The sequence below is a fragment of the Vombatus ursinus genome, unplaced genomic scaffold (genome assembly GCF_900497805.2).
Source record: "Vombatus ursinus unplaced genomic scaffold, bare-nosed wombat genome assembly UNPS02014813.1, whole genome shotgun sequence".
In the NCBI taxonomy this organism is placed as follows: Eukaryota; Metazoa; Chordata; class Mammalia; order Diprotodontia; family Vombatidae; genus Vombatus; species Vombatus ursinus.
Window position 1 is genome coordinate 18,918,614 of NW_020954591.1, and position 19,810 is coordinate 18,938,423.

Consider the following 19,810-nt stretch of genomic DNA (forward strand, 5'->3'; position numbering starts at 1 on the left):
GTTTTTTATTATCTATTCTCTAGAACCAAGACTGTTTAAGATAATTAATCTAAATTTAGTTGCCTCTTAGTGTTGTTCTTACACTATTGCATTTATGTACAGTATATTGTTACCCTAGTTCTTCTGACTGCTCTGTCCATTGGTTTATCTACATCTTCCCATGTTCTCTGAACTTAAGTTCCACCATTATTATGGTCTAGTAATATTCTATTTCATTCATACACCACAATTTATTCAGCCATCCTTTCCACTTAATGGACCTCCACTTTCTTTACAAGTTTTACTACTGTAACTGTGACTATGAATATTTTGAAATATATGAGGTCTTTCTTTCTGACTTTGAGATCTCTGTGATATATTCCTAGTACTGGTTTCTATGAAAAAAATTCTAAGAAAGTTTTCATGACTTTTTCTATAATTCCAAATTATCTTTCAGAAGGGTTGGATCAGTTATTTCTGCTGTGTTTTGCCATTCATGGGACCATAAATCTAGAGCTGAAAGGGACCTTGGACACCTTCTAGTCCAATCACTCCATTTTATAGATGAGAAAAGAGATAGGGGGACAAGAAATGCTTTGCCAAAGATCACACTGGCAGTAAACATTAGTGATGAGATTTGGACCTAGGACTTCGGATTCTAGAGACAGTATACTTTCCTTTCTACTGCACTCCATCCCAACACATCAGTGGAAAGAAGGTAGGCGTATGTCAATGAGACAAAGCTTAAAATCTTGGAAAACATCTTTGTCAGAAATGCCCTCGAGTCAGAAAACCTAAGTTCAAGTCTCAGGCCAGACATTTAGCGAGTCACTTCACCTCTTTTAGACTGTTTCCTCATGTGTCATAAAACTGAAATTGTATTACGTATAATACTCACATTCAGCTTTGAGAAGGAAATGCTTCTTTAACCTGACTGTGCTATCACAGAAAGCAATTTCAGCATTAGACTATGTTGTATCTCCTACAGCCTTAGCAAAAGGCCTTCAGTGGGTCAAATGTTCAATAAATACTTATTGAAGAGATGAATGGAACTCTCTATTCAACATGCACCCTTTCAAAGGTTCAAGTAAAGATGCCATTCACATCTTAGTATGAATGGTTCCCTTAGATACATTTCTTCTAATAAGTAGTTGAGATCAACCAGGCCTCATGGGAATGGGAATTTTCATGCAGCTGAGGAATGGAGGGAATGAGACTTTAGGAATATGGGGCACAACCTAAGGAGGAGGGCTCTGGACAACCTGAAAGTAGCCCAAGTTAGTGAGTAGCTAAGAGTCAAGAGAAAGTGGCCCTAGGGTACTTGAATTACAATCAGGCCACTATTTTACTTAGAACAAACAACTGTCATAAAACATCCTCAATGAGATAACGATACCAATGACAATCAGTCGGTAAGCATTAATTATGTTCCTGTTATGTATTTGCTATTAGAGATACAAAGAGAATAGTTAGCATTTATATAATGCTTTAAGTTAGTGATTATAATATTAATCTAATATAAAATAACATAACATATTAATATAATATCTTAATAAATCATAATATAAATATAGAACATCATGATATATTGCTAAAGTGTATCATTTGCTATCTCATCCTCACAACCACACCCTGTGACATAGGGACTGTTATTGTCCCTATCTTACCATGAATGAAACTAAGGCAGACATAGGTTAAATGACCCACCCAAGGTCTCACAGATCTTGATATTTGAACTTAAGTCTTCCTGATTCTACATCCAGCATTCTACCAATTAGGCCACTTAGCTAAGAAAAGCAAAACAGTCCTTCCCTTTGAGGAGTTTACATTCTAGCAGGGGAGACAGCATACCCATGCAAAGATATATTCAGAACACTTACCAGACAGATAAAATAATCTTGAGGTAGAGGCAATAGCAACTGGAGAAAGGGACAGGAAAGGCCACACAGAGAAGGCAGTGCTTGAGTCTTGAAAGAAACTCAAGAGGAGAAGAAAACATTATCTCAGGAATGAGAAACAGTTAGGTGTGGAGATGGGAGACGTGTTCTCAGCAGCAGCCAATCCACAATTTTTTTTTTGCGTCCAACTTCCAAATTTTTACCCAACTTTATATGACAGTTATTTTAAAGATTCAAGAAGTTTAATAAGGATATTTTCCCCTAGCTTCTATCTAGACCATAAAATAGATGATCTTCCATTCAAATAACAGTGTGGTTTTCCATTCAAAATAAAGGAACAGAGAAAAGTCACTACTCATCTAGCAAAAGTGCTAAACATCAAAAATGAGTGTCAAATACATCTGTTGACTATTGACTGAGCATAAATATAAATTGAAAACTAAACTTTTCAGCCTAAACCTTGACAAAAGTCAGTTGCTTATTCCCTTTCTCTGATACTGGATTCACTGGAGAATATTTTCTTTCGGTAAAGGGAGTGACACAATGATATCATCGCTAGAATACGTACTGTATAAAGAAGCCGATATTCATAGCTGGAAATGTGGTTTTTCCACAAAGTTTAAAGTGCTTCCTTCAGATGAAGCCTTCATTTCAAGGTTTATCTCTCTTGACCTCAATGTTTAGAGGCAAAACAAAACAGAGGATTTGGTGAGTGCAGCTGCCGAGATAGGAGTTTAACCAAACTCTAAAGATGAAAGAATACATTGAGTAGAGTACTATAAGTACATAGAGAGATGAATGAAAAGAACCTCAAAGATGTGTTCCTTGGATTGTAAAGAGAAAAGGGATTAAAAGTGGCTACCAAAGGACCACTTGAGTTCTTCAGTTTCAGTAAATATGTAACAAACACCTACTATGTGCAAGTCAATAGGCTGGGTGCTGGGGATAGAAGGATTAAAAAGAAACAGCCTTAATTCTGAAGACATCAGTCAACCAGTCTTATTCATGGGACTATTCTATTTGGTATGACTTTGAAAGTTAAATTAAATTCTAAGATGTTCTAGCCCCAAAGGAAACTTTAAAGAACATTCAGAAAGAAAAGAAAAAGAAAGAAAAAAGTATGTGTATTATACCTATGTGTGTGTGTGTATGTGTACGTGTGTGTGTATAATTGGGTATATAATTGGGGGAGTGGGATGTGCATACACACCCAAACAATAGAATTCTGTGGTACATGAGATGAAAATTGACTCTTTTTATCAACCAATTTAGTTCAATAGACTTATTTAGTCACTCTTCTGTACAAGTTAATACGCTAGGTTCTGGGATACAAAGAGGAACAATGATGCCATCCCTGCCTTGGAGAAGCTGAAACTCTAATAGGCAAGTATCTACATTTTTATGATACAAGTTACAGTGGTGTGTAGATTAACTAGGACAAAGTAAAATATAAAATAAACCTTACAAATTTTACATTTTTGAAAATTATATTTTGTAGCATCTTTTACTAATTATTTTAGACATATCAGTATTGTATTCTTTAATTCTTTATAATGAAACTACAAATCATAATAGATATTGAGTACCTTTGACAAATAATCCATTTTTTCCCAAAGTGTAACCTTGATTATAGCCCACAAATTTTCACTGGGTTTTGATCAAGTGAATTTATAATCTATTTAATCATGTTTATCTCCATGTGTTGGATCCATTTTTAGCATTTCATAATATGTGGGGTAGTGCAAGGTCACGTTGCAGCATTTGATCTCCAGTTGGGAATTTCTGTAAATTAGGAACAATTCTGATTCTCAGAATATCAATAGCTTTATCAGAGTTTATCATTTCTTCAATTGGAACAAGACTTTCAGGACCTATTAAAGTAGAATCTATCTGCACACACACACCCACACCTCCCCCCCACACACACACGTAAATGTATGTACACACATATATCCAAAACATTTTTGGAAGATAAATGTTTTACGGTTTGATGAAGATGCTCCTATCTTACAAACTCACCTAGACTTCTAACAATTATCTAGCCTTTAATAAAAAGTGAAATTCATCAGTAAAAATGACGCTTGTCTGATCTCCAGTGCTCTGGTCTTTGTATTATCCTGCCTGCGAAGAGTATTTTTTCTTCATAACAACAACTAGGAACTAATTGTATACTCATCTTCTCACTGCTCTTTCAGTTTCAAACAGCTCATACCACATTATATGGGGATATGGGGAACATGTTTTTCTCATTCCCAACTGCTAGCTTCCTCTAAAGGTTTTCACTTAGTTTTTAAGCACTAATTAGGCTATTTTGCTGAAATAATTTGTCAATTCTTGTGCTGTTTCCCATTTTTAACTACACTTTGCCTTCAGACTAATTCTGTTTCCTTTTGGCCTGGAATGATGCTTAAAGGCTTGACTTCCATGCTTTAGGAGTAATTGCAATATCTCTGTCATTGAAGTTTATTCTTTAGGAGCTACAATTTTACATACCCCTGGGAATAATACTCATTCTTCCAAACCATGAATTAAAAATACAACAGAGTGCAGAAAAAAAATGTGTATATGGAATGAAATCCAGCAGTCAATTTAAAGAGAACTAACTATGAGATGGTTGGCAAACCATCCCAGATCTATTTCATCTGGTCAAGCGAGGTCAGATACTCTGAATTGGTCATGTGTTAATACAAGTACACATTGTCACACAAGTATACAATGTCACAAAATGCAACAACATCAAAATTATTGCTTGTCTTGAGTAATTTACATATTACTGTAGAAGGTAATGAAATCAATGGAAGAATGGAGACAAAGTTCTCCAAGAATTATGACATAAAAGGTATCTAATTATGGAGTAGAGACACCAGTATCATCTAAGGTATATTCGAAGTAGTAATGGCCAATTTTGAAGACTCAGGGAAAAAGTTACATAGGCAAGAAATATGCCCTGAGTTTGTAGCAGGCACTGTTCTAGTCACTCAGGAGACAAAGATAAAAATAGAACAAGCCAGACCCTTGAGGAACTTACATTCCATGGTGGTTAGGCAATACCTACACAAATAAACAAGCATAATTGGGAGGGTGGGAACTATCAATTAAGAAAATCCAGGAAGGTTTTTTGTAGGAGGGATCACAAGCTGAACCTTTCTGGAAGATGATCCAGGACTTCACTATGCATTTATAGCTCTGCTATTATGTGACTTTAGAAGGTAACTAGGTTGAAGTTGGAAGTAGGGATAGGTACTGAGCGGTAAACCAGGGACATTTAATATTCTTAAATACAGGAAATATAAAATGTGTTATTAAAGGGTATTATGAGATGCCAATATATTTTTGTAAGGTTGGTATGATTAATTTACTTACCTCCAATCTACTTCATATAGGTGATAAGATGCCCAATCAATCAATTCAGTCATAAGACTAAGTGTTAAAAGGCCTTCAGACTGGAATTATGTTGCCCAAGAATCCTGTTTAGTTAAGTCAAGGAAAATTGGCCACATCCCAGAGATCATCTGTAAATTATTAAGTGAGTTGAAAGGGATTGATTTCCAGAAATTGGAGCAAGTGTGGCTTTTCAGTACACTCTCCAAGGAGGGATCATGAGGGGAGGATAAAGGCTGGAAAGAAAGGCCTTGGCTTTGTTCTTGGACAGGTCTTCTTCTCCAACACCCCCCTCCCCGTGCCCACTCCTTTGACCAGAGGAGGGTCTAGAGAGTATTGGTATCCTAGAGTCATCCTCATATTTGCATAGGGAGCCAAGGAAAGAGAAAATCAAATTCATCATGCTTGAGAGAAACTTTTTGAGTTTTGAGTTCTCCCATGAATGGGCAAAAAGGATTTCCAGCAAAAAGAAGCTGTAAGTTACCCCTTTGCCACATGTGATCTGTAAGCTTGTGTTTCACCTTTCCCTGTATTCTATATTTTGCATGCACGTGTAGGGGAGTGTATAACAGACTTGGGGGGGGGGTGTTTTATAGCCACTATGCTTACTTAGCTATCTTCTTTAATACCCACTTCCAAAAGTTGCTTAGGGTTCATTGACTAAATAATTCTCAACTGATAATATTGGTATGAGGGGGAATGGGGACGCATACCTACAAGGTCTTGAGCAACTGGTCAATAGAGAAAGCCATCTCCTCGCTCCTCAGGAGTACCCCTAGAACCCTGAGGAGGTAATGTAGCCATCTTTACTCTGTAAACAATTCATCAGTGAGAGTGAGAATTCAGATAAGGACCCTCAGAGTTTATATGGGCTATTTTTTAATAAACATTTTATTGACAGGTTCCGTTTTTGCATCATCTGTGTTTTCAAACATATCTCTTCCCCTCTCAGAGTTGTTCTTCCTCTTATAAAAAAGGGAAAAAATAGTTTAAGAAAAATTCAGCAAATCTAACTAACACAAAAAAAATGTGGCATTTTATATAGTATGTTAGACCCATCACCTCCTAGGAGGTATCTTCTCATACCTCCTCTTTGGGTTGTAGTCTTTGTTGTTTTGCTCTTTCCATTTATAACTGTTGCATGGGAAGACATAAGAATTTATGCAAAATGAAGTAAGTTGAATCATGGTAATATACAGAGAGTCCCAAAAGTCTTAGTTTTAAAAACTATCAAAACTTTACCAAGACTTTTGGGATATCTTCTATTTTTACATTTAAATCTTGCCTCTCTGAATAGAAAGGAAATGATTTTTCAGTAGGAAAGAAAAGCTTAAGGTCTTAAGACCAGTTTTAATTTAGTAAATACCCATATTCCCATAATTTGCAGAGCCTTAAGTTTGTTGCAAAAGCAAATATGGGGGTCATCTCTTAACAAAATAAAACTCAAGAAATAGAGTGAAGAAGTACATAAAAACGACCAATAAATATTTAACTGTGGTAAGGGAGAGAAAATCAGAAGTGAGATAATCCTAAAATTGATTTTCTTCTATCTTTTTTGTGCATTTTAGAATTTATTCTTTTTCGTTCCCCTTTGAAATGAATTTGAGTCAGAACTTTCTGTCAAATATTATAGAAAATATCTATCACCAATACACATTTGATAATGGCAGAAATTTTGTCACATTGTTCAATCAATTAATATAGTCAAGGCTCACCGCGCTACAGAAACCATCTGTGTGATGGGAAAGGTAATTCAATCTCTTCAGGCATGTGGTCCTAGGCTTCATTGATGCCAATTAGGGCTACATTAGTCCACCAATTACTTCCAACTACAGTGAATATTTCAATGAGGTGTTCATCTGTCCACTAAGGATTCAAGTGAGAGACCACTCCCAACACCCCAAAGCCATAGGAGAGCCAACAGAAGATACCTACTTTGAGCTCTTAACAATCTGGCAGTGAGTCAAATTTGCAGTATAGGAACAAAAGCCTTATCTATAAGCATCTATTAGATGGCTTTCTGTTTTAGACCATTAGTGAAATCATAAAGGCCTTCATGGTCTTCAAAGGCTATTGAGAGACAATATTTATATTCCACACTCCAATTTCTATGTTTTTAAGTATTCATTGCAACTTTCTGTAACCTGAATAACCACTTCCAGATATTGTTTCTCAGTTCGTTCAGCAGAGCTCAAGTGGCTTATTGATTCCAGTCATAAGGCCACCCAAAACCCCCTCCAAATAACCAACCTCCCCTTTCAGACATCTGCTCAAAAACCTGTTCCACTTAGTAACACACCATATATAAGAACAGCAGCATTGTAAAAGAATTGGTGGGGTGGGGGGAAGGTGCAATTTAGTTCTTTCCCAGAACCCCCTTAGTTCCTCACACAATAACTAGCCAGCAATATTGTACTCAATTTCCAAAATAAGTTTCATTGCTCTCCAAATAGTTCAGCTGGTAACTTTCTCACTAATTGTGTATTGGGGGGGGGGGGCCTCTTTAGGAATTGCCTGTCTGTTTTCAGAATTTTACCATGTATAATGCTCATTCCCACTCTCCCACCATCCTACCCCACCCCCTCATTTGGCCTTTCTTGAGTACTCCAGACCTGGCAAGCATCTGCTTCTTTTCCCTGTTGGGTTATATTCCCATTCAAACTCTCCTCCATTCCCCGAGATTCAATAGAGGCCAAATGCCTCCTATTCTTAGTGAACGTTTTCTGGCTGTGGCCATTCTCCCGGTCAGGAGATTCAATTCACAAAAGTATGGTGATTTAATTGTTCTTGCCTAACCTAATTTCTCCTGCTGCAATGCCATTTTGTTGTAGTTGTTGCGATGTTGTGAAATGGAGCACAGGAACCTGACTCACTGGTTTTCTCCTTAAAATCACCTCCTTATTTTATTTTTAGCATTACCACCTACCCACTCCACCCCCCTTCTGAGATTCAGTATTGTAATCCATACTACACAGCATAGCTCAGTGAAATCGGGACTCAGGAATGTCACTGATACAAATACTATAGGAGAACCAATCCCTAGAGGGAGAAAAATGAAGAAATGAAAACCATGAGGAAGTTGAAAGGTTGTCATTTTTAAGATATTATGGCTACATAGGTACTGATTACTAATTTGCAATGAAATACCGTCCAACATTTTCAGTAAATATCTAATAATTCTATTGGAAACAATAATAATTACAAGGGCAAATGATTCACCACTATCAGAGGAGAAAAGAATTTTAATTCCTTTGAACAAAAGTATTGCAACATTTCCATCTTTCGTCTTTCTGTTAGGAGTGAAATGGAGAATTTCCATGAGCCAATTGGTAAGGAATCTTTATTGAAAGCATTCAGTTTAAAACTCACCTCAGCTACGTTAAAGATCATTGCACCTTCTTGGCTACATTTCAAAAACAGGGAAGCTCAAGAGTCTCCCTTTTTTTCACAGTTTCCCTTTTTTCTCATGGCTGAAAACTCTAAAAACTCCATGGTGTAATGAGAGTAAGAAGGGGGGAAAAGTCATATTTAAAGTATGACAAGTGATTTAGTGCCAGTGCCTCAGGGAAAACCACTTAACATATATTAAAAATATGTGATTGCTTTCCATCTTACAGAAGCAATAGGAAATTAGCCCATATTAGCACTTACCTTCCACTAGATTTCGAATGGGCAATATTTTCACCAGGAGGATAAGGCTTCATGAAAGAGGACAGAGACCCCATACATACTGATGCAGTTGAAAAGTGTCTCCCACTTTATAAATGGGGTGAGATAGATTACACTTCAAACCAAGTAAATGCTGCCGTTATAGTCAAATAAGTGGCCATTTTTGGTCCCCTCTCCAAAGAACCAAACTAAATGTAAACAATTAGCAGCTTGATTATTTAGCATTACACAGTCAAAAAACGTTACTCATTATTCAACTTAATGTTTCCCTTCTACACTCATATTATCATCATGTAAGGAGTTGGAATAAAGGAAACTGATTTAGATGTCTCTAACCACCTTAGCAACAGTCTTGTGGTAATCAATATCTTCCCTATCATATATCATCTGTATCCAAATAGTTGCCAGGTTTGGTCCCTTCTACTTTTACAGAATATTTTCTATCTGTCACCTTCCCTCCACTCACATGGCCAGCTCCCTAGTTCAGGTCTTCATCACTTTTTCCTAGGGCTATTGCAATACTCTTTGACTATTGTAATTATTGATCTCCCTTTATCCAGTCTTTTCTCTTTGTAATCTATCCTTCGTATAACTATCAAATCAATGTTACTAAGACATAAGACAAATGACCTCACCACCTCATTTAAAAAAAAATCTTTAGAGTGTCACTACCTCAAGATTAGAATGTAAACTCCTCACCCTGGTACTTCAGCATATCTTTCCAGATGTACTTCACAGGATTCCCTTCCAAAGTGCCTCTTTCAATCCAAATGGTCTTACTTGCTATGCTCCAACCACAGCAGCCCATCATCTATCATATCCATGCTACTGTGCAAACTATTCCTATGGCTATAATACATTCTGTCCTTATTTAACTCTTTGAATCTTTTCTTCCTTCAACGGGTAACTCAGGTGGTACCTCCTGATCCCTCTATTTGTTGGTCCTCAAATTATCTTATGCTGTACCTACAATCTAATTCTGTATATTTTTAAACTTCTCAGTAGAAAATAAGAACCTGAAGAGCAAGGCATGTTTTTCTGTATATTCCCAATTTAGCCTACTGCCTTGTGGATAGGAAGTGTAGTAACAAATGCCTGTCAAATGGAATTGGATTAATCAAATTTCAGAGAACTGTGATGAATTAGAACTCCAAAAACTCAAAAAATTCAGAAAGTGAAAACAGATTCAGTTTGGCATTCAATTAAGCCCTAAGGTAAAGAATAACAGAAATAAAAGACAGTCATTAACAATCAATGATTCTAGGGAAATGTAACTGCAAGAGTTAGTGTAGAGCTCTAATTTCCCAATAGATATAGAAGAATATTTTTTAAAAAAAACTTTTCTTTCTTTCTTTTTCACTTTCTTTCTTTTTTCCTTCTTTCCTTTCTTTCCCTTTTTCTTTCATCATTTCTTTTTCTTTCTTCTGGCTCTCTTCTTCCTCCTTCCCTCCCTTTCTTTCTACTTTCTTTCCTTTCTTCTTTCTTTCCTCCCTTCCTTCATTCCTTCCTTCCTTTCTCTTTTTTCTTTATTTCACTCTTTCTTCCTTGCTCCTTTCCTTCTTTTTTTTTCTTCCTTGCTTCCTTGCTTCCTTCCTTCCTTTCTTCATTCTGATGCTTTTTGATAAAATAGTTTATTTTTCAAGATATGCCCCCTCTTTTATCGCAAGAAAACCCTTCCTTTGAAATAAAGAAAAGAATTTAACCAAAGCACAGTCCTCATCTGACAGCATATTCATCATTCCACATACATAGCGCCCCATCTCTCCAATGAAAGGAGATGAAGAAATCTTGATCGTGGCTATGGGTGTTATTTCAGCAGTTTATCATTTGGAGTTATCTCAATAATGGAGTACCCCTTATATTAATTGTCCTTATATCTGATGGCTATTCCAATTCTGAGAGGCTTCAGAGGCCTCAAAATCAGAAAAAGTCCCATGTCATATGTTCAGGGCTGAGAGACCGAAGAGGTGATGAACAATCCTATGATGGGCAGATCAAGAGGCAACATTCCCAAGGGTAGCAAATTACTTCACTTTTCCCTTCTCCCTAGAAAATTACAGCCATTTCAAATTACCCCACAGTCTGCCAAGTTGCCCAAAGCCCTTTGGAATAATTCAACTCTGATTACATCTGCTTAATGTCAATTCCATACATCAAGGATTTGTGATTTCTTGGGGGAGGAGGGTGCTCCCTCAACCAATGCAACTTCTCTTGTGTGTTAAAAGTCAGTCTCTAGGAATCACTATAGCTGGAAAAAAAAATATCCACTAGTAGCTAGCCCTATGGTGATAGGTCTTTATAATTTGACTTGGCTGATCCTTGAACAACACAAAGTCTACACTCTGGGTCTATACTCGTAAACTTTATAAGACCTACTGTGCCTTTTGTTTTTCAGAGTTTGCCTTTGAGACCCACTTTCAGGCTATGCTGAAGTAGCAGATCACGTAAGAGAATGCAAGGAATCACAGCACAGCCAAGATGGCAGATTAGAGGTAGCAACTCAGCTGAACTCTCTCAACATTCCCCTTCAAAAACTTTAAAATAACACCTCAAATCGAAATTTGGGGCAGCAGAACCAATAAAGGGCCAGGGTGAGATATTTTTCCTGCCAAAGAAAACATAGGAAGTCAGCAGGAGAGATCTGTGACACAGGAGGTCTGTCTGGAGCACGTACGTGTACACAGAGGCAGCAGCAGGAGCAGCTTCTGGACCTCTCAGCCCAGAGATGGTGAGGGGGTTGGATAACTGGTCAGAAAGAGATTAGAGGGGACCCTGTGCTGGTGCGGGTTCCGGCTGGCTCTGATTGGCAATTCTTCTGCCCATAGGCAGTTCCGGGTCACAGTTTCAGGGCAGAGAGGAGTGCTTGTGGTCGGTCATAAGGGAGTCGGGGCACTGGTCACAGTTCCAAGGCAGATAAGAGCGCTAGCAAGGCAGATGCAGGAGAGCAGGGTTCCAGGGTGAAGAAGTGAGCTAGTGGTTGCTGCTGCAGGGGAGCAGGGGCCCTTCCTGGGTAAAGACCAGAGCACAGGCCAAGAGATTAGTAACCACACCTCTCACCAGATCACACTACCTTTGAAGCACCAAAAACTTGCAGACCCCCAGAACTAGCTCTGAAAATAGCAGAACAAAGAAACCTGAAGCTTGTGACAGTGCCTCCCTGCCCCAAGGGAGTAGCACCCAACTTCTGGCTGAATGACTGAATAAGTGATGGCATATGATTGTAATGGAATACTATTGTGCTGTATGATGGGGAATGGTTTCAGAAAAAAAGACGGTAAAATCTACATGAACTGATGCAAAGTGAAGTGAGAAGAACCAGGTGATCATTGTGCACAGCAACAGCAATGGTGTAATGATGAATAGCAAAAGACTTAGCTACTCTGATCAATGCGATGATCCAAGACGATTTCAAAGGACTTATGATGAAAAAATGCTATCCACATCCAGAGAGAGAACTGATGAAATCTGAGTGCAAATTGAAGTATAATTTTCTCACTTTATTTTTCTTGCTTTTTTTGCAACCAGACAAAAATACGGAAATTTGTTTTGCATGAATTCACATGAATAATTGTTATCATACTGCTTGCTGTCTCAGAGAGTGGTGGAGGGGTGAGAGAGAGGGAGAGAATTTGGAACTCAAAATTTAAAAAGAAAAGCATATTAAAATAAATCTTTTTTTTTAAATAGAGAGGGAGTGCTGGACATGGGATTACAAGACCTGGATTTGACTTTTCAGTCTTCTGTTTATTATCACTTGTGTGATCTTGGGAAAAATCTTTCTTCTTTTTGAGCATCTGTTTCCTCATCTGCAGAATGAGGAGGTTGAATTAGATGATCCCACATTCCTGCTCCAACATCCAATGATTTTGCAAGATGAACTTCAGTATGTTCATTTAACCAAGAGAAGTTGGAAATAGAGTTTTCAGAGGCTAGCTGGCTAGCTCAACATTAGTAATTACTATTCATTTTTCTGTAAATTACTTCCTTACTTCTCTGTCATTTTCCAAAAAATTTCTGAGTGCTTTAATTTATAGGTACACACACATATACATACACATGTATGTGTGTGTGTGTGTGTGTGTATATATATACACACAAATAAATGTATGTAAATACTTATAAATATATACATATATATATATATACACTTTTTAGTAGTAGCTAATCCCCTTCCATATGCAAGCATAGGCCTTAACCCATAAAATCATATGTGATGTATCATATGCTTCATCCTTCTTCCCATCCCTCTGTCCCAACCCCACCCACAAATAATAGAAAAAGGGAAAAATCTTTTTGTTCTCCTGGCCAAGTCAAGAAGCATTTATTAAACACTTACTGTGTTCCCAGGTACTATACTAAGTGCTGTGGATACAAAGAAAGACAAAAACATGCTCCATGCCTCAAGTAACTCACATTCTAATGGGGAAAATACTGTGAAAATAACCAGGTTCACATAAAATGTATAATGAGTCGATAAAAGATAATCTCAGAAGAGATCTCATTAGCAGCTGGAGGGACCGAGGAAAGCCTTCTGCAGAAAATCATATTTGAGCAGAGTTTTGAAGGAAGTCAGGGAAATCAGAAAACAAAGGAGAGCCTTCCAGGTGTGGGCGAAAGCCAGTGCAAATCCAAAGAAACTGGAGCTGTAGTGTCATAAACTGGCACCTTCCTCCCTTTCAAGTCTTCTAACATTTTACTTAACCACATTTATGAAGAGCTAAATATTCAACAAATGACTTTATATTTGATCTTGGAGATGAAAAGGAAAAAAAACTGAAGGCTATTGAGTTATATATTATGCTCAGGACTGCACCTTTAAGAAGATCACTGTCATCTGAGTGGAGGATGGACTGGACTGGGAAGAGAGTTAAGGCAGGGTGACCAGTTAGAAGGCTATTGCAATAGTCCAATAGAGAAGTGACGAGGGCCTGAACTAGAGCAGATAGTTATACACAGCTGTCAAAACATTTTGTAATGTCCCAAGAGTTTTAAGCTAAGAGAGCACATTAAGAGAGAGTTTTTAAAAAAGCAGTTATCCCAGTCACCTTATCGACTTGGTATTTTAGTTTTAAGCTTTCAAAAGGAAGAATTCAATTAGTGAGCCCATACTCAGGACACAGCCTGTGGAGACCACAGTGAAAAAATGATTTCAAGCTTCATGTGCTTAAAATTTGACAGAGCAGAGAAGAATTAATATTAATGAAGGTGTGGAGCAAATAAATTGTGATAGAAATATAAAGGAAATTGATTAAAAATATAAGGAAAGCTAAAGAAAGAGATACTTAGAATAATATTAATGACAATGATAGCCAACATTTAAACATAATGCTTTAAAGTTTGCAAAGCACTTTACATGTGTGGTCTGATTTGATTCTCACAATAGCCCTAAGAGGTAGGTGCTATTATTATCATCTTATTTTACAGATGAGGAAACTGATACTGACAGAGGTTAAGTGAGTTAGCCAGGGTCACTTAACTAGTAGGTAGCTGAGAAAAGAATCTGCCTACCTTTAAGTCCATCACTGTTAAATGGATGAATGTTCTAAGTGAATGTTACCTTATCAGTGATTATGTGAAGGATTTGTGATTATTTTATGCTTGGAGAACAAAACTGCAAACTTTCTATGATTTGCAAGATAAGTCTTAGGAAACTGAGCAAGACATTTGCCAAGGGTCTCACAGCGAGTGTTAGAGGTAGTATTTGAGCTCAGGTCTTCCCAACTCTAAGCAAAGCACTCAATGTATTGTATCATGCTATTTTTTAAAATAACACAATGGATTAACTAGTATGTTCTAGTCTCAATTAAATTGGAACAGAAATGAGCATGGGAAAGGAGAAAAAGTTATGACTTCACACAGTAAACTCCGAATGATTTGTCAATCTTCATGAATATGTCATTTAGGTAATTGTATGAGCCATCTTTCTTAATAGTACAATGAAACCTGATAAAAACTAAATCATTCCATCTCATTACAGAGACAACCTAAACTAGACATTAAAGAAATTCACATTTACACAATTCAGTTTGTTGAGAAAGCATTGGGGATCAAGGATAACTCTTAAGCACCCGCAGACAAATTTAAAAATAAAATAAACATTTATTTAACACTGATTTTGTACAAGGCTGCTGCTTATCTGACATAAATCTTCCCAGCTCTTAGAACCACAGTAAAGCTGAAAGAAACCCTAGGGATCATTTAATCCCATTACCTTTTTTATTTTTCTGAGGAGGAAACTGAGGGCCAGGGAAGTTAAGTAAACTGTCCAAAGACAAAAAGCTAAGCTAGGAAGAAGAGGAGCCAGAACCTGACTCTAGGCTTCTTGATTCTGAGGTCAGGAGTATTTCTGCTATGTTCACATGGCTATATTCTCAACTTTTTTGCAACCTTTCAGTAAAGCCTAAAGGAGGCACTTTTTGGAATTATTAACAAATAATCACCTACCTTATTACTCCATGGGAAGAAAGAAACTTGGAGTATGAATATGGTCAAGTAAGGGATGTGTTTAAAGGCTTCTTTGATCAAACAGCTGATATTTATTGGTAACTATAATGCAAGATAAATATTCTAGATGTTGAAGGGATGCAAGGATAAAGGTATATTCCCTGACTTTAAGGAGATTGCAGTCTAGACATTGAGATGAGTCATATGTACATAAAAGGTAATGCCAAGAGGTAGATATGCACACATACCTACACAACTAGTATAGATAATAAATTGATAGAAGTTCAAAGGAATGTGAGATAGGAAGGAAGGAAACAAGGATCTATTAAGTACCTGCTATGTGCCAGGCACTATACTAAGGGCTTTACAAATATTATTTCATTTGATCCTCAGGAAGTAGGTACTATTATTATCCCCTTTAGAAGATGGAACTTGAGCTGAGTTTGAAGGAAACTAGACCCCTAGCAGGCAAAGGCTAAGAAACAATGCATTCCAAGAAAGCAGGAAGATGGGACATAGGATGTAAATGGCAGTAATGTATAATAAGGTTAGAAATGTACATTGGGGATAGATTGTGAAGGGCTTCAAATGCCAAATAGAGAATTCTGTATTTGATCTTAGAAATAATAAGGAACTACTCAAGTTTGTTGAGTAGGGTAGTGTCATGGTCAGATCTGTTCTCCAGGAAGATCACTTTGGCAGCTGTATGGAGGATGGCTTGGAGAAAGGAAAGACTCAAGAGGAAAAGACCAACTGGAAGGCTATTGGAATAGTCTAGCCAAGAAGTGCTGAGTCTGAACTAGGGTGGTGGCCATATGAGAGTAGAGAGAACATAATGATTATTTAAAAATGATGGAAATAGAATAAACAAGATGATGACTGATTGGCTATTTGGAGAGAGGGACATGAAGAATTGAGGATAATTTCTAGGAGGCAAATATAGATGAGTGGAAAGATGATGGTGCCCTAAACAAAGATAGTGAAATTCAAAAGAAGGAAAGCGGACACAATGTGTTCTTTTCGAAACTTGTTGAATTTGAGTTGCCTATGGGAGTCTAGTTTGAGGTATCTACTAGAAACTTTGTGCAGGACTGTAGCTCAGGAGAGAAAGAAAAGAGCTGGATTTATAGGGCTAAAAGTTATCTACAGAGAAGTAGTAACTGAGCCCATGAGAGTAGATGAGGTCATTGAGCATTGAGAGACCGAGAAAAAAGAGGGAGAATAGAGAAAAGTGAAGATCTAGGATAGAACTGTGGGGTATGGCCACAGTTAGGGGGCAGGATATGAATGGTGATTAAGGAGGAATAGCCGTACAGGTGGGAGGAGAACCAAGAGTGAACAGTGTCACAAAAATGCAGTAAGGAGATAATACCCAGAGAGGAGAGTGGTTAAGGGTCATATTATGCAGCAGAAATTTGTTTTGCATTATGACACATATTTGTAATGGTTTTTTTTTCCTTGCCTTCTAAATGAGTAGGGAGAGAGAAGGGAGATAATTTGGAACTGAAATTAAAATACAATTGAATTAAAGTGTTTGTTTTTAAATAAATAAGCCAAAGGTTGATAAAAGACTTTTAGATTTGGCAATTAAAATCATTATTAATCATCTATTGTGTGCAATTCACTGCTCTGGGCCCCTAGATAAAACATAATCCCTGTCTTCATAGAGTTTATAACCTAATCTAGGGGTAAAACATCAATTTAGATTGTTATAAAAATCATTCAATAAGTATTTTAAGCACTTATTTGGTTTGAGAGCCCTCCATTAAATCCTCACCTAGGGTGACTGTGACCCTAAGTTCTCAGATGTTATGCTGAGAAGAACAGAAGCTCTGGAAGGTCCTAAAAAGCTGCAAAAGCTCTATAAAATGTCTTGTTGAAGGACCAGGGGACAAAATATTCATGGTCAAGTGGCATATCTGCTAACACACACACACACACACACACACACACACACACACACACACACCATGACTAACATGGGAGCTAGAGAACTGTTCTAATTATATAAGAAATATTCACAATAGTTTCCAATCATCAATAAACTCAATCATGTCACCTATACTTTGGTGTTGCCTTGATCCTGGACAATATGGTTCATTTTTTTTTCATGTTTCTACCAAGAAATTCCCCAGTCAAAAAGCTAGCACCTTTTCTATGGTTCATATAGAGTGGATATAGTAATTTTAAAATGCAGGGTACTTCACAAGACACAGTAGATTCATGTACCACAATGATGGGCTTTAATAAGAAAGCAGAGGAATAACAAGTGGAGGGAATGGTGTAAGACATAATATAGAGGAAAAAAATCATGAAGGCTGTTCAGGAGACAAGGAGTAAACCAGTTTGATCAGTGCAAAAGGTCAGTGTAGAAAAGGATTGCTTGGAAAGATCTATTGGAGATAGATTTTGAGGGTTTTAATATCAGATTAGGAATTTTGGTCTTTTTCCTATGGACAATAAAGTCATTGAAGGTTTTTAAGGAAGGGGATGTCATTATTAAAATATGTTTTTTAGGATAATTCATCTTTTTAGGTTCTTTTTTTACTTTGAGAGGTGAGGCTATCACTCTGATGAACAACCCTTCACCTCTCCAAAAAATATCAAAGAATTTGCCTACTATAGAAAGATATGAAAGACAGGTAGAAGAATGTCACATCGTTGTCCTTATATGAAGGGGGTAGCAAAGATGATCAAAAAACTGGAGATTATGTCATTCCAGGAATGCTAGAAGACCTGAGGACATTGGTCTAGAGTGTTGTGGTGGAAAGAGAGGGACATGATGAATTTACTCAAATATTTAAAGGGAGATTGGATGTGTTTTGCTTATCCATAAAAAGTATGACTAGTATAACTAGGATTGAGATTCAGAGAGGAAGATCTAGGCTTAATGTAAAGAAAAATCTCCTAATAATTAGAGCTTTTCTAAGATGGAATGAGCCACCTCAGGAAACAGTTGTTTTCCATCACTGAAAGTCTAATAGCAGAATCACAACTTGTGAGTGATGATGTAGAGGGGACTTCTGTTCAGGCATGGTTTCAATCTGAAGATTTCCTGAGTTTCTATACTTTTTTGATACTACTCCCATGGTAGTCCCCATCCTAGCTACCTCTCTAAGATTACCCTTCCTAAACCAAATCCAAGAAAAAGCAGCAATATGGTGATCCATAATATCATGGAGAGCATAGTGGTGATGGTAAAACACCGTGGGATTCATGGCTAAGTTACATTTTGACTTAGCACTATTAAAACAGTAAGTCGACACATAGGTGGTAGAACAGGGGACTCTGATAAATTCAGTCCTCCCAAACCACATGATGAAATTATAGGATGTAAGGAACAGGTAACAGAAACAATGAAGTGTTAAGGTTATTCCTTATAGTCTTTAAGTGACTTCATTCACAGTTTAAAGAGGGTATAAAAACCATGAGTGGAAGACATTCAACTGAGGGTGACCTATTAAAAACTTGTAAAGAAAGTAAAAAGGAAATGCTTATACTCCTTTACTTCTTTAGGAGGTGTGATAACATTCATTAATTAGTTTGAGAGAACTATAGATCCTTGACCATTGGTTCAGTCACGCAAAAGAGAGTCATTTCTAGCAATTGCAAAGTCAGCTATGGAAGAACTGATCTCCTCAGAAGTAATCATTCATTGCTTTTTTCATATACCTCTTCCAAGTGCTAGGCAGTGGGGAGGGGAAAGGAGCATATGAGGAGAATGGCATTTTGTGGTGGAGCAACTCTCCCAGATGCTATGTCTGGCAGAAAACATGCCCAAGAGGGTTCAGATGGAGAGTCTAGTTGAGTTACAGGAAGGAGTAGGCACAATGAGTTCTTTCCCTTCATTCTCTATTGCTTGGCATATATTCTACTATGCACATTTTCTCTGATTTCTATTTTACTATTGACTTGGATAAATGGGGTTTCTTTGCTAATTGTTATGGATGTCTTCATTGTGGAAGTAGTATTTGGTCAGAAGCAAGTTAATCCTTGGATATAAGGCTTAGGTGCTCCTTCCCCCAGTAAGAGACAGAACCTGAAAATCACATCACTGAGATTAACAGTATTTAAGGGAGCAGATAAATATAACTCTAGCCTGGCATTGGAGCAGCTAGGTAACACAATGGATAGAGTGCTGGCCCTGGAGTCAGGAAGATTCCTCTTCCTGAGGTCAAATCTGGTCTCAGACCCTTACTAGATGTGTGACCCTGGGCAAGTTACTCGATCCTGTTTGTCTCAGATTTTCAACTGTAAAATGACCTGGAGAAGAAAATGGCAAACCACACCAGTATCTTTACTAAGAAAAGCCCAAATGGGGTCACAAAAAGTTGAACACAACTGAAAAATGGCTAAACAACAAAGGCAATCCTGACATTCCCTTTCTCTAAGTAGAGCAGAATGGCCATACTTCTGGTCCCAAACTCTTGGGAAAAGGT